The sequence below is a fragment of the Phalangium opilio genome, unplaced genomic scaffold (genome assembly GCF_054372755.1).
Source record: "Phalangium opilio isolate 3A_F unplaced genomic scaffold, DU_Popi_V2 ptg000360l_1, whole genome shotgun sequence".
In the NCBI taxonomy this organism is placed as follows: domain Eukaryota; kingdom Metazoa; phylum Arthropoda; class Arachnida; order Opiliones; family Phalangiidae; genus Phalangium; species Phalangium opilio.
Genome location: NW_028324230.1, coordinates 3,029,811 through 3,039,641, shown reverse-complemented (window position 1 = coordinate 3,039,641; position 9,831 = coordinate 3,029,811). Strand labels below are relative to the sequence as shown.

Here is a 9,831-nt window from a genome sequence, read left to right as displayed (position 1 = left end):
TTAACCTTCATCTTTTTAAAACAATAACAAAAAGAAAATATGTTTGCTTTTTTCATATCTATTGGAATTTAAAAGAGGAAAAAAAGTGAAAAAGCCAACGGCACGCAGTGTTCCTAAGTGGTCTCCCTCCCAAGTACTGACTGCGCTCGACGCTGCTTAACTTTGGTGATCGGACGAGAACCGGTGTTTTCAGCGTGATATGGCCGTTGCCGAGAGTGCTATTTAATAATTCGAATTTAAATTAAGTGAGACAAATTAACCTTCATCTTTTTAAAACAATAACAAAAAGAAAATATGTTTGCTTTTTTCATATCTATTGGAATTTAAAAGAGGAAAAAAAAGTGAAAAAGCCAACGGCACGCAGTGTTCCTAAGTGGTCTCCCTCCCAAGTACTGACTGCGCTCGACGCTGCTTAACTTCGGTGATCCGACGAGAACCGGTGTTTTCAGCGTGATATGGCCGTTGCCGAGAGTGCTAGATAATAATTCGAATTTAAATTAAGTGAGACAAATTGACCTTCATCTTTTTAAAACAATAACAAAAAGAAAATATGTTTGCTTTTTTCATATCTATAGGAATTGAAAAGAGGAAAAAAAAGTGAAAAAGCCAACGGCACGCAGTGTTCCTAAGTGGTCTCCCTCCCAAGTACTGACTGCGCTCGACGCTGCTTAACTTCGGTGATCGGACGAGAACCGGTGTTTTCAGCGTGATATGGCCGTTGCCGAGAGTGCTATTTAATAATTCGAATTTAAATTAAGTGAGACAAATTAACCTTCATCTTTTTAAAACAATAACAAAAAGAAAATATGTTTGCTTTTTTCATATCTATTGGAATTTAAAAGAGGAAAAAAAAGTGAAAAAGCCAACGGCACGCAGTGTTCCTAAGTGGTCTCCCTCCCAAGTACTGACTGCGCTCGACGCTGCTTAACTTTGGTGATCGGACGAGAACCGGTGTTTTCAGCGTGATATGGCCGTTGCCGAGAGTGCTATTTAATAATTCGAATTTAAATTAAGTGAGACAAATTAACCTTCATCTTTTTAAAACAATAACAAAAAGAAAATATGTTTGCTTTTTTCATATCTATTGGAATTTAAAAGAGGAAAAAAAAGTGAAAAAGCCAACGGCACGCAGTGTTCCTAAGTGGTCTCCCTCCCAAGTACTGACTGCGCTCGACGCTGCTTAACTTCGGTGATCCGACGAGAACCGGTGTTTTCAGCGTGATATGGCCGTTGCCAAGAGTGCTATTTAATAATTCGAATTTAAATTAAGTGAGACAAATTAACCTTCATCTTTTTAAAACAATAACAAAAAGAAAATATGTTTGCTTTTTTCATATCTATTGGAATTTAAAAGAGGAAAAAAAAGTGAAAAAGCCAACGGCACGCAGTGTTCCTAAGTGGTCTCCCTCCCAAGTACTGACTGCGCTCGACGCTGCTTAACTTTGGTGATCGGACGAGAACCGGTGTTTTCAGCGTGATATGGCCGTTGCCGAGAGTGCTATTTAATAATTCGAATTTAAATTAAGTGAGACAAATTAACCTTCATCTTTTTAAAACAATAACAAAAAGAAAATATGTTTGCTTTTTTCATATCTATTGGAATTTAAAAGAGGAAAAAAAAGTGAAAAAGCCAACGGCACGCAGTGTTCCTAAGTGGTCTCCCTCCCAAGTACTGACTGCGCTCGACGCTGCTTAACTTCGGTGATCCGACGAGAACCGGTGTTTTCAGCGTGATATGGCCGTTGCCAAGAGTGCTAGATAATAATTCGAATTTAAATTAAGTGAGACAAATTGACCTTCATCTTTCTAAAACAATAACAAAAAGAAAATATGTTTGCTTTTTTCATATCTATTGGATTTTAAATGAGGAAAAAAAGTGAAAAAGCCAACGGCACGCAGTGTTCCTAAGTGGTCTCCCTCCCAAGTACTGACTGCGCTCGACGCTGCTTAACTTTGGTGATCGGACGAGAACCGGTGTTTTCAGCGTGATATGGCCGTTGCCGAGAGTGCTATTTAATAATTCGAATTTAAATTAAGTGAGACAAGTTAACCTTCATCTTTTTAAAACAATAACAAAAAGAAAATGTTTGCTTTTTTCATATCTATTGGAATTTAAAAGAGGAAAAAAAAGTGAAAAAGCCAACGGCACGCAGTGTTCCTAAGTGGTCTCCCTCCCAAGTACTGACTGCGCTCGACGCTGCTTAACTTCGGTGATCCGACGAGAACCGGTGTTTTCAGCGTGATATGGCCGTTGCCAAGAGTGCTAGATAATAATTCGAATTCAAATTAAGTGAGACAAATTGACCTTCATCTTTTTAAAACAATAACAAAAAGAAAATATGTTTGCTTTTTTCATATCTATAGGAATTTAAAAGAGGAAAAAAAAGTGAAAAAGCCAACGGCACGCAGTGTTCCTAAGTGGTCTCCCTCCCAAGTACTGACTGCGCTCGACGCTGCTTAACTTCGGTTATCGGACGAGAACCGGTGTTTTCAGCGTGATATGGCCGTTGCCGAGAGTGCTATTTAATAATTCGAATTTAATTAACCTTCATCTTTATAAATCAATAAGAAAGAGAAGATATGTTTGCTTTTTTCATATCTCATGGAATTTAAAAGAGGAAATAAAAGTGAAAAAGCCAACGGCACGCAAAGTTTCCAAGTACTGACTGCGCTCGACGCTGCTTAACTTCGGTGATCGGACGAGAACCGGTGTTTTCAGCGTGATATGGCCGTTGCCGAGAGTGCTATTTAATAATTCGAATTTAAATTAAGTGAGACAAATTAACCTTCATCTTTTTAAAACAATAACAAAAAGAAAATATGTTTGCTTTTTTCATATCTATTGGAATTTAAATGAGGAAAAAAAAGTGAAAAAGCCAACGGCACGCAGTATTCCTAAGTGGTCTCCCTCCCAAGTACTGACTGCGCTCGACGCTGCTTAACTTTGGTGATCGGACGAGAACCGGTGTTTTCAGCGTGATATGGCCGTTGCCGAGAGTGCAATTTTATAATTCGAATTTAAATTAAGTGAGACAAATTAACCTTCATCTTTTTAAAACAATAACAAATAGAAAATATGTTTGCTTTTTTCATATCTATTGGAATTTAAAAGAGGAAAAAAAAGTGAAAAAGCCAACGGCAGGCAGTGTTCCTAAGTGGTCTCCCTCCCAAGTACTGACTGCGCTCGACGCTGCTTAACTTCGGTGATCCGACGAGAACCGGTGTTTTCAGCGTGATATGGCCGTTGCCAAGAGTGCTAGATAATAATTCGAATTTAAATTAAGTGAGACAAATTGACCTTCATCTTTCTAAAACAATAACAAAAAGAAAATATGTTTGCTTTTTTCATATCTATCGGATTTTAAATGAGGAAAAAAAAGTGAAAAAGCCAACGGCACGCAGTGTTCCTAAGTGGTCTCCCTCCCAAGTACTGACTGCGCTCGACGCTGCTTAACTTTGGTGATCGGACGAGAACCGGTGTTTTCAGCGTGATATGGCCGTTGCCGAGAGTGCTATTTAATAATTCGAATTTAAATTAAGTGAGACAAATTAACCTTCATCTTTTTAAAACAATAACAAAAAGAAAATATGTTTGCTTTTTTCATATCTATTGGAATTTAAAAGAGGAAAAAAAAGTGAAAAAGCCAACGGCACGCAGTGTTCCTAAGTGGTCTCCCTCCCAAGTACTGACTGCGCACGACGCTGCTTAACTTCGGTGATCCGACGAGAACCGGTGTTTTCAGCGTGATGTGGCCGTTGCCGAGAGTGCTATTTAATAATTCGAATTTAAATTAAGTGAGACAAATTAACCTTCATCTTTTTAAAACAATAACAAAAAGAAAATATGTTTGCTTTTTTCATATCTATAGGAATTTAAAAGAGGAAAAAAAAGTGAAAAAGCCAACGGCACGCAGTGTTCCTAAGTGGTCTCCCTCCTAAGTACTGACTGCGCTCGACGCTGCTTAACTTCGGTTATCGGACGAGAACCGGTGTTTTCAGCGTGATATGGCCGTTGCCGAGAGTGCTATTTAATAATTCGAATTTAATTAACCTTCATCTTTATAAATCAATAAGAAAGAGAAGATATGTTTGCTTTTTTGATATCTCATGGAATTTAAAAAAGGAAATAAAAGTGAAAAAGCCAACGGCACGCAAAGTTTCCAAGTACTGACTGCGCTCGACGCTGCTTAACTTTGGTGATCGGACGAGAACCGGTGTTTTCAGCGTGATATGGCCGTTGCCGAGAGTGCTATTTAATAATTCGAATTTAAATTAAGTGAGACAAATTAACCTTCATCTTTTTAAAACAATAACAAAAAGAAAATATGTTTGCTTTTTTCATATCTATTGGAATTTAAAAGAGGAAAAAAAAGTGAAAAAGCCAACGGCACGCAGTGTTCCTAAGTGGTCTCCCTCCCAAGTACTGACTGCGCTCGACGCTGCTTAACTTCGGTGATCCGACGAGAACCGGTGTTTTCAGCGTGATATGGCCGTTGCCGAGAGTGCAATTTTATAATTCGAATTTAAATTAAGTGAGACAAATTAACCTTCATCTTTTTAAAACAATAACAAAAAGAAAATATGTTTGCTTTTTTCATATCTATTGGAATTTAAAAGAGGAAAAAAAAGTGAAAAAGCTAACGGCACGCAGTGTTCCTAAGTGGTCTCCCTCCCAAGTACTGACTGCGCTCGACGCTGCTTAACTTTGGTGATCGGACGAGAACCGGTGTTTTCAGCGTGATATGGCCGTTGCCAAGAGCGCTAGATAATAATTCGAATTTAAATTAAGTGAGACAAATTGACTTTCATCTTTTTAAAACAATAACAAAAAGAAAATATGTTTGCTTTTTTCATATCTATAGGAATTTAAAAGAGGAAAAAAAAGTGAAAAAGCCAACGGCACGCAGTGTTCCTAAGTGGTCTCCCTCCCAAGCATTGACTGCGCTCGACGCTGCTTAACTTCGGTGATCGGACGAGAACCGGTGTTTTCAGCGTTATATGGCCGTTGCCGAGAGTGTTATTTAATAATTTGAATTTAATTAACCTTCATCTTTATAAATCAATAAGAAAAAGAAGATATGTTTGCTTTTTTCATATCTCATGGAATTTAAAAGGGGAAATAAAAGTGAAAAAGCCAACGGCACGCAGAGTTTCCAAGTACTGACTGCGCTCGACGCTGCTTAACTTCGGTGATCGGACGAGAACCGGTGTTTTCAGCGTGATATGGCCGTTGCCAAGAGTGCTAGATAATAATTCGAATTTAAATTAAGTGAGACAAATTGACCTTCATCTTTCTAAAACAATAACAAAAAGAAAATATGTTTGCTTTTTTCATATCTATTGGATTTTAAAAGAGGAAAAAAAAGTGAAAAAGCCAACGGCACGCAGTGTTCCTAAGTGGTCTCTCTCCCAAGTACTGACTGCGCTCGACGCTGCTTAACTTCGGTGATCGGACGAGAACCGGTGTTTTCAGCGTGATATGGCCGTTGCCGAGAGTGCTATTTAATAATTCGAATTTAATTAACCTTCATCTTTATAAATCAATAAGAAAGAGAAGATATGTTTGCTTTTTTCATATCTCATGGAATTTAAAAAAGGAAATAAAAGTGAAAAAGCCAACGGCACGCAAAGTTTCCAAGTACTGACTGCGCTCGACGCTGCTTAACTTTGGTGATCGGACGAGATCCGGTGTTTTCAGCGTGATATGGCCGTTGCAGAGAGTGCTATTTAATAATTCGAATTTAAATTAATTGAGACAAATTAACCTTCATCTTTTTAAAACAATAACAAAAAGAAAATATGTTTGCTTTTTTCATATCTATTGGAATTTAAAAGAGGAAAAAAAAGTGAAAAAGCCAACGGCACGCAGTGTTCCTAAGTGGTCTCCCTCCCAAGTACTGACTGCGCTCGACGCTGCTTAACTTCGGTGATCCGACGAGAACCGGTGTTTTCAGCGTGATATGGCCGTTGCCGAGAGTGCAATTTTATAATTCGAATTTAAATTAAGTGAGACAAATTAACCTTCATCTTTTTAAAACAATAACAAAAAGAAAATATGTTTGCTTTTTTCATATCTATTGGAATTTAAAAGAGGAAAAAAAAGTGAAAAAGCCAACGGCACGCAGTGTTCCTAAGTGGTCTCCCTCCCAAGTACTGACTGCGCTCGACGCTGCTTAACTTCGGTTATCGGACGAGAACCGGTGTACTCAGCGAGATATGGCCGTTGCCGAGAGTGCTAGTTAATAATTTGAATTTAATTAACCTTCATCTTTATAAAACAATAACAAAAAGAAAATATGTTTGCTTTTTTCATATCTTTTGGAATTTAAAAGAGGAAAAAAAGTGAAAAAGCCAACGGCACGCAGTGTTCCTAAGTGGTCTCCCTCCCAAGTACTGACTGCGCTCGACGCTGCTTAACTTCGGTGATCCGACGAGAACCGGTGTTTTCAGCGTGATATGGCCGTTGCCAAGAGTGATAGATAATAATTCGAATTTAAATTAAGTGAGACAAATTGACCATCTTTCTAAAACAATAACAAAAAGAAAATATGTTTGCTTTTTTCATATCTATCGGATTTTAAATGAGGAAAAAAAAGTGAAAAAGCCAACGGCACGCAGTGTTCCTAAGTGGTCTCCCTCCCAAGTACTGACTGCGCTCGACGCTGCTTAACTTTCGTGATCGGACGAGAACCGGTGTTTTCAGCGTGATATGGCCGTTGCCAAGAGTGCTAGATAATAATTCGAATTTAAATTAAGTGAGACAAATTGACTTTCATCTTTTTAAAACAATAACAAAAAGAAAATATGTTTGCTTTTTTCATATCTATAGGAATTTAAAAGAGGAAAAAAAAGTGAAAAAGCCAACGGCACGCATTGTTCCTAAGTGGTCTCCCTCCCAAGCATTGACTGCGCTCGACGCTGCTTAACTTCGGTGATCGGACGAGAACCGGTGTTTTCAGCGTTATATGGCCGTTGCCGAGAGTGTTATTTAATAATTTGAATCTAATTAACCTTCATCTTTATAAATCAATAAGAAAAAGAAGATATGTTTGCTTTTTTCATATCTCATGGAATTTAAAAGGGGAAATAAAAGTGAAAAAGCCAACGGCACGCAGAGTTTCCAAGTACTGACTGCGCTCGACGCTGCTTAACTTCGGTGATCGGACGAGAACCGGTGTTTTCAGCGTGATATGGCCGTTGCCAAGAGTGCTAGATAATAATTCGAATTTAAATTAAGTGAGACAAATTGACCTTCATCTTTCTAAAACAATAACAAAAAGAAAATATGTTTGCTTTTTTCATATCTATTGGATTTTAAAAGAGGAAAAAAAAAGTGAAAAAGCCAACGGCACGCAGTGTTCCTAAGTGGTCTCTCTCCCAAGTACTGACTGCGCTCGACGCTGCTTAACTTCGGTGATCGGACGAGAACCGGTGTTTTCAGCGTGATATGGCCGTTGCCAAGAGTGCTAGATAATAATTCGAATTTAAATTAAGTGAGACAAATTGACCTTCATCTTTCTAAAACAATAACAAAAAGAAAATATGTTTGCTTTTTTCATATCTATTGGATTTTAAAAGAGGAAAAAAAAAGTGAAAAAGCCAACGGCACGCAGTGTTCCTAAGTGGTCTCTCTCCCAAGTACTGACTGCGCTCGACGCTGCTTAACTTCGGTGATCCGACGAGAACCGGTGTTTTCAGCGTGATATGGCCGTTGCCAAGAGTGCTAGATAATAATTCGAACTTAAATTAAGTGAGACAAATTGACCTTCATCTTTTTAAAACAATAACAAAAAGAAAATATGTTTGCTTTTTTCATATCTATAGGAATTTAAAAGAGGAAAAAAAAGTGAAAAAGCCAACGGCACGCAGTGTTCCTAAGTGGTCTCCCTCCCAAGTACTGACTGCGCTCGACGCTGCTTAACTTTGGTGATCGGACGAGAACCGGTGTTTTCAGCGTGATATGGCCGTTGCCGAGAGTGCTATTTAATAATTCGAATTTAAATTAAGTGAGACAAATTAACCTTCATCTTTTTAAAACAATAACAAAAAGAAAATATGTTTGCTTTTTTCATATCTATTGGAATTTAAAAGAGGAAAAAAAAGTGAAAAAGCCAACGGCACGCAGTGTTCCTAAGTGGTCTCCCTCCCAAGTACTGACTGCGCACGACGCTGCTTAACTTCGGTGATCCGACGAGAACCGGTGTTTTCAGCGTGATATGGCCGTTGCCGAGAGTGCTATTTAATAATTCGAATTTAAATTAAGTGAGACAAATTAACCTTCATCTTTTTAAAACAATAACAAAAAGAAAATATGTTTGCTTTTTTCATATCTATAGGAATTTAAAAGAGGAAAAAAAAGTGAAAAAGCCAACGGCACGCAGTGTTCCTAAGTGGTCTCCCTCCTAAGTACTGACTGCGCTCGACGCTGCTTAACTTCGGTTATCGGACGAGAACCGGTGTTTTCAGCGTGATATGGCCGTTGCCAAGAGTGCTAGATAATAATTCGAATTTAAATTAAGTGAGACAAATTGACTTTCATCTTTTTAAAACAATAACAAAAAGAAAATATGTTTGCTTTTTTCATATCTATAGGAATTTAAAAGAGGAAAAAAAAGTGAAAAAGCCAACGGCACGCAGTGTTCCTAAGTGGTCTCCCTCCCAAGTACTGACTGCGCTCGACGCTGCTTAACTTCGGTGATCCGACGAGAACCGGTGTTTTCAGCGTGATATGGCCGTTGCCAAGAGTGCTAGATAATAATTCGAATTTAAATTAAGTGAGACAAATTGACCATCTTTCTAAAACAATAACAAAAAGAAAATATGTTTGCTTTTTTCATATCTATCGGATTTTAAATGAGGAAAAAAAAGTGAAAAAGCCAACGGCACGCAGTGTTCCTAAGTGGTCTCCCTCCCAAGCATTGACTGCGCTCGACGCTGCTTAACTTCGGTGATCGGACGAGAACCGGTGTTTTCAGCGTTATATGGCCGTTGCCGAGAGTGTTATTTAATAATTTGAATTTAATTAACCTTCATCTTTATAAATCAATAAGAAAAAGAAGATATGTTTGCTTTTTTCATATCTCATGGAATTTAAAAGGGGAAATAAAAGTGAAAAAGCCAACGGCACGCAGAGTTTCCAAGTACTGACTGCGCTCGACGCTGCTTAACTTCGGTGATCGGACGAGAACCGGTGTTTTCAGCGTGATATGGCCGTTGCCAAGAGTGCTAGATAATAATTCGAATTTAAATTAAGTGAGACAAATTGACCTTCATCTTTCTAAAACAATAACAAAAAGAAAATATGTTTGCTTTTTTCATATCTATTGGATTTTAAAAGAGGAAAAAAAAAGTGAAAAAGCCAACGGCACGCAGTGTTCCTAAGTGGTCTCTCTCCCAAGTACTGACTGCGCTCGACGCTGCTTAACTTCGGTGATCCGACGAGAACCGGTGTTTTCAGCGTGATATGGCCGTTGCCAAGAGTGCTAGATAATAATTCGAACTTAAATTAAGTGAGACAAATTGACCTTCATCTTTTTAAAACAATAACAAAAAGAAAATATGTTTGCTTTTTTCATATCTATAGGAATTTAAAAGAGGAAAAAAAAGTGAAAAAGCCAACGGCACGCAGTGTTCCTAAGTGGTCTCCCTCCCAAGTACTGACTGCGCTCGACGCTGCTTAACTTTGGTGATCGGACGAGAACCGGTGTTTTCAGCGTGATATGGCCGTTGCCGAGAGTGCTATTTAATAATTCGAATTTAAATTAAGTGAGACAAATTAACCTTCATCTTTTTAAAACAATAACAAAAAGAAAATATGTTTGCTTTTTTCAT

At 38.2% G+C, this 9,831-nt stretch overlaps 22 non-coding genes and 16 pseudogenes across 22 annotated transcripts; all 38 read right to left on the bottom strand.

Moving 5' to 3' along the window:
- Nucleotides 1-92: 92 nt before the first annotated feature.
- On the bottom strand, nucleotides 93-211 carry LOC149600064 (5S ribosomal RNA). The gene has a single exon (XR_016378301.1). It is a non-coding gene; the product is annotated as a 5S ribosomal RNA (ribosomal RNA).
- Nucleotides 212-348: 137 nt separating this feature from the next.
- LOC149600063 (5S ribosomal RNA) lies at nucleotides 349-467 on the bottom strand. The gene has a single exon (XR_016378114.1). It is a non-coding gene; the product is annotated as a 5S ribosomal RNA (ribosomal RNA).
- A 137-nt stretch (nucleotides 468-604) lies between these two features.
- On the bottom strand, nucleotides 605-723 carry LOC149600062 (5S ribosomal RNA). The gene has a single exon (XR_016378858.1). It is a non-coding gene; the product is annotated as a 5S ribosomal RNA (ribosomal RNA).
- A 137-nt stretch (nucleotides 724-860) lies between these two features.
- LOC149600061 (5S ribosomal RNA) lies at nucleotides 861-979 on the bottom strand. Its single transcript, XR_016378300.1, has one exon. It is a non-coding gene; the product is annotated as a 5S ribosomal RNA (ribosomal RNA).
- Nucleotides 980-1,116: 137 nt separating this feature from the next.
- LOC149600060 (5S ribosomal RNA) lies at nucleotides 1,117-1,235 on the bottom strand. Its single transcript, XR_016378113.1, has one exon. It is a non-coding gene; the product is annotated as a 5S ribosomal RNA (ribosomal RNA).
- Nucleotides 1,236-1,372: 137 nt separating this feature from the next.
- On the bottom strand, nucleotides 1,373-1,491 carry LOC149600059 (5S ribosomal RNA). The gene has a single exon (XR_016378299.1). It is a non-coding gene; the product is annotated as a 5S ribosomal RNA (ribosomal RNA).
- Nucleotides 1,492-1,628: 137 nt separating this feature from the next.
- Nucleotides 1,629-1,747, bottom strand: LOC149600058 (5S ribosomal RNA). Its single transcript, XR_016378112.1, has one exon. It is a non-coding gene; the product is annotated as a 5S ribosomal RNA (ribosomal RNA).
- A 136-nt stretch (nucleotides 1,748-1,883) lies between these two features.
- Nucleotides 1,884-2,002, bottom strand: LOC149600057 (5S ribosomal RNA). The gene has a single exon (XR_016378298.1). It is a non-coding gene; the product is annotated as a 5S ribosomal RNA (ribosomal RNA).
- Nucleotides 2,003-2,137: 135 nt separating this feature from the next.
- On the bottom strand, nucleotides 2,138-2,256 carry LOC149600056 (5S ribosomal RNA). Its single transcript, XR_016378111.1, has one exon. It is a non-coding gene; the product is annotated as a 5S ribosomal RNA (ribosomal RNA).
- A 137-nt stretch (nucleotides 2,257-2,393) lies between these two features.
- On the bottom strand, nucleotides 2,394-2,512 carry LOC149600055 (5S ribosomal RNA). Its single transcript, XR_016378511.1, has one exon. It is a non-coding gene; the product is annotated as a 5S ribosomal RNA (ribosomal RNA).
- A 122-nt stretch (nucleotides 2,513-2,634) lies between these two features.
- Nucleotides 2,635-2,737, bottom strand: LOC149600054 (5S ribosomal RNA; annotated as a pseudogene).
- A 137-nt stretch (nucleotides 2,738-2,874) lies between these two features.
- LOC149600053 (5S ribosomal RNA) lies at nucleotides 2,875-2,993 on the bottom strand. Its single transcript, XR_016378273.1, has one exon. It is a non-coding gene; the product is annotated as a 5S ribosomal RNA (ribosomal RNA).
- A 137-nt stretch (nucleotides 2,994-3,130) lies between these two features.
- LOC149600052 (5S ribosomal RNA) lies at nucleotides 3,131-3,249 on the bottom strand (annotated as a pseudogene).
- Nucleotides 3,250-3,386: 137 nt separating this feature from the next.
- LOC149600051 (5S ribosomal RNA) lies at nucleotides 3,387-3,505 on the bottom strand. The gene has a single exon (XR_016378297.1). It is a non-coding gene; the product is annotated as a 5S ribosomal RNA (ribosomal RNA).
- Nucleotides 3,506-3,642: 137 nt separating this feature from the next.
- LOC149600050 (5S ribosomal RNA) lies at nucleotides 3,643-3,761 on the bottom strand (annotated as a pseudogene).
- Nucleotides 3,762-3,898: 137 nt separating this feature from the next.
- LOC149600049 (5S ribosomal RNA) lies at nucleotides 3,899-4,017 on the bottom strand. Its single transcript, XR_016378746.1, has one exon. It is a non-coding gene; the product is annotated as a 5S ribosomal RNA (ribosomal RNA).
- A 122-nt stretch (nucleotides 4,018-4,139) lies between these two features.
- On the bottom strand, nucleotides 4,140-4,242 carry LOC149600048 (5S ribosomal RNA; annotated as a pseudogene).
- Nucleotides 4,243-4,379: 137 nt separating this feature from the next.
- On the bottom strand, nucleotides 4,380-4,498 carry LOC149600047 (5S ribosomal RNA). Its single transcript, XR_016378110.1, has one exon. It is a non-coding gene; the product is annotated as a 5S ribosomal RNA (ribosomal RNA).
- Nucleotides 4,499-4,635: 137 nt separating this feature from the next.
- LOC149600046 (5S ribosomal RNA) lies at nucleotides 4,636-4,754 on the bottom strand (annotated as a pseudogene).
- Nucleotides 4,755-4,891: 137 nt separating this feature from the next.
- Nucleotides 4,892-5,010, bottom strand: LOC149600045 (5S ribosomal RNA; annotated as a pseudogene).
- Nucleotides 5,011-5,132: 122 nt separating this feature from the next.
- On the bottom strand, nucleotides 5,133-5,235 carry LOC149600044 (5S ribosomal RNA; annotated as a pseudogene).
- A 137-nt stretch (nucleotides 5,236-5,372) lies between these two features.
- LOC149600043 (5S ribosomal RNA) lies at nucleotides 5,373-5,491 on the bottom strand. Its single transcript, XR_016378684.1, has one exon. It is a non-coding gene; the product is annotated as a 5S ribosomal RNA (ribosomal RNA).
- A 362-nt stretch (nucleotides 5,492-5,853) lies between these two features.
- Nucleotides 5,854-5,972, bottom strand: LOC149600042 (5S ribosomal RNA). The gene has a single exon (XR_016378109.1). It is a non-coding gene; the product is annotated as a 5S ribosomal RNA (ribosomal RNA).
- Nucleotides 5,973-6,109: 137 nt separating this feature from the next.
- Nucleotides 6,110-6,228, bottom strand: LOC149600041 (5S ribosomal RNA; annotated as a pseudogene).
- A 121-nt stretch (nucleotides 6,229-6,349) lies between these two features.
- LOC149600040 (5S ribosomal RNA) lies at nucleotides 6,350-6,468 on the bottom strand. Its single transcript, XR_016378108.1, has one exon. It is a non-coding gene; the product is annotated as a 5S ribosomal RNA (ribosomal RNA).
- Nucleotides 6,469-6,602: 134 nt separating this feature from the next.
- On the bottom strand, nucleotides 6,603-6,721 carry LOC149600039 (5S ribosomal RNA; annotated as a pseudogene).
- A 137-nt stretch (nucleotides 6,722-6,858) lies between these two features.
- Nucleotides 6,859-6,977, bottom strand: LOC149600038 (5S ribosomal RNA; annotated as a pseudogene).
- Nucleotides 6,978-7,099: 122 nt separating this feature from the next.
- Nucleotides 7,100-7,202, bottom strand: LOC149600037 (5S ribosomal RNA; annotated as a pseudogene).
- A 138-nt stretch (nucleotides 7,203-7,340) lies between these two features.
- Nucleotides 7,341-7,459, bottom strand: LOC149600036 (5S ribosomal RNA). Its single transcript, XR_016378683.1, has one exon. It is a non-coding gene; the product is annotated as a 5S ribosomal RNA (ribosomal RNA).
- Nucleotides 7,460-7,597: 138 nt separating this feature from the next.
- LOC149600035 (5S ribosomal RNA) lies at nucleotides 7,598-7,716 on the bottom strand (annotated as a pseudogene).
- Nucleotides 7,717-7,853: 137 nt separating this feature from the next.
- LOC149600034 (5S ribosomal RNA) lies at nucleotides 7,854-7,972 on the bottom strand. Its single transcript, XR_016378296.1, has one exon. It is a non-coding gene; the product is annotated as a 5S ribosomal RNA (ribosomal RNA).
- Nucleotides 7,973-8,109: 137 nt separating this feature from the next.
- Nucleotides 8,110-8,228, bottom strand: LOC149600033 (5S ribosomal RNA; annotated as a pseudogene).
- Nucleotides 8,229-8,365: 137 nt separating this feature from the next.
- LOC149600032 (5S ribosomal RNA) lies at nucleotides 8,366-8,484 on the bottom strand. Its single transcript, XR_016378745.1, has one exon. It is a non-coding gene; the product is annotated as a 5S ribosomal RNA (ribosomal RNA).
- Nucleotides 8,485-8,621: 137 nt separating this feature from the next.
- Nucleotides 8,622-8,740, bottom strand: LOC149600031 (5S ribosomal RNA). Its single transcript, XR_016378107.1, has one exon. It is a non-coding gene; the product is annotated as a 5S ribosomal RNA (ribosomal RNA).
- Nucleotides 8,741-8,874: 134 nt separating this feature from the next.
- LOC149600030 (5S ribosomal RNA) lies at nucleotides 8,875-8,993 on the bottom strand (annotated as a pseudogene).
- A 122-nt stretch (nucleotides 8,994-9,115) lies between these two features.
- Nucleotides 9,116-9,218, bottom strand: LOC149600029 (5S ribosomal RNA; annotated as a pseudogene).
- Nucleotides 9,219-9,356: 138 nt separating this feature from the next.
- Nucleotides 9,357-9,475, bottom strand: LOC149600028 (5S ribosomal RNA; annotated as a pseudogene).
- A 137-nt stretch (nucleotides 9,476-9,612) lies between these two features.
- Nucleotides 9,613-9,731, bottom strand: LOC149600027 (5S ribosomal RNA). Its single transcript, XR_016378295.1, has one exon. It is a non-coding gene; the product is annotated as a 5S ribosomal RNA (ribosomal RNA).
- Nucleotides 9,732-9,831: the final 100 nt, after the last annotated feature.